The sequence below is a fragment of the Penaeus monodon genome, chromosome 15 (genome assembly GCF_015228065.2).
Source record: "Penaeus monodon isolate SGIC_2016 chromosome 15, NSTDA_Pmon_1, whole genome shotgun sequence".
Classification (NCBI taxonomy): Eukaryota; Metazoa; Arthropoda; class Malacostraca; order Decapoda; family Penaeidae; genus Penaeus; species Penaeus monodon.
Window position 1 is genome coordinate 27767101 of NC_051400.1, and position 524 is coordinate 27767624.

At 36.1% G+C, this 524-nt stretch overlaps 1 protein-coding gene across 1 annotated transcript in view; it reads left to right on the plus strand.

The window, feature by feature from the left end:
• The window catches only part of LOC119581886 (ileal sodium/bile acid cotransporter-like), a 26095-nt gene that overhangs the window by 4403 nt on the left and 21168 nt on the right, over positions 1 to 524 (plus strand). The gene's annotated exons all lie outside the window — the stretch shown is intronic.

The window sequence follows — 524 nt, forward strand, 5'->3', positions numbered from 1 at the left end:
TTCGTTTTATCTTTTAGTTTCCTCATCAGTATGATGAATATTTTGCTTGTTGGCGTTGCTGAACGACAGAATATAATCTACACATATATTTTGCTCCCCGTTTTCACGATAAAGTATTATGAAACCGTTGCGGGTAATGCTACTTGACAAAAATGTGTAAACTGATGCTGTGTGGATAAAACATCGAAGGGGAGAACAGGAAAACGCAAGAATGTACTGAAAGCCCTTTTTCTCTCTGTTGCTTTAAAAAGTACGTGTGTGATTTTGCTTAGATGCAGTAGTCAGAGGTAATTGAAACCACCTGAACAGCACATTCGCATGTTATGTACACTTGTGGTCTTCTTACTCCCTATTAGGTTGGCGTCATTTTCTTAAGGTCTGTGAAAAAAATGACCATGCACTTGAAAAAAAAAAGATCATGGTTTGTAACTGATGATGATGGTGGTGAGTGAGTACTGGTTAACTTTATTGAAAAAAGTAAATAACCATGTTTTAAAAAATAACCATGTTTCATGCACTTAGAG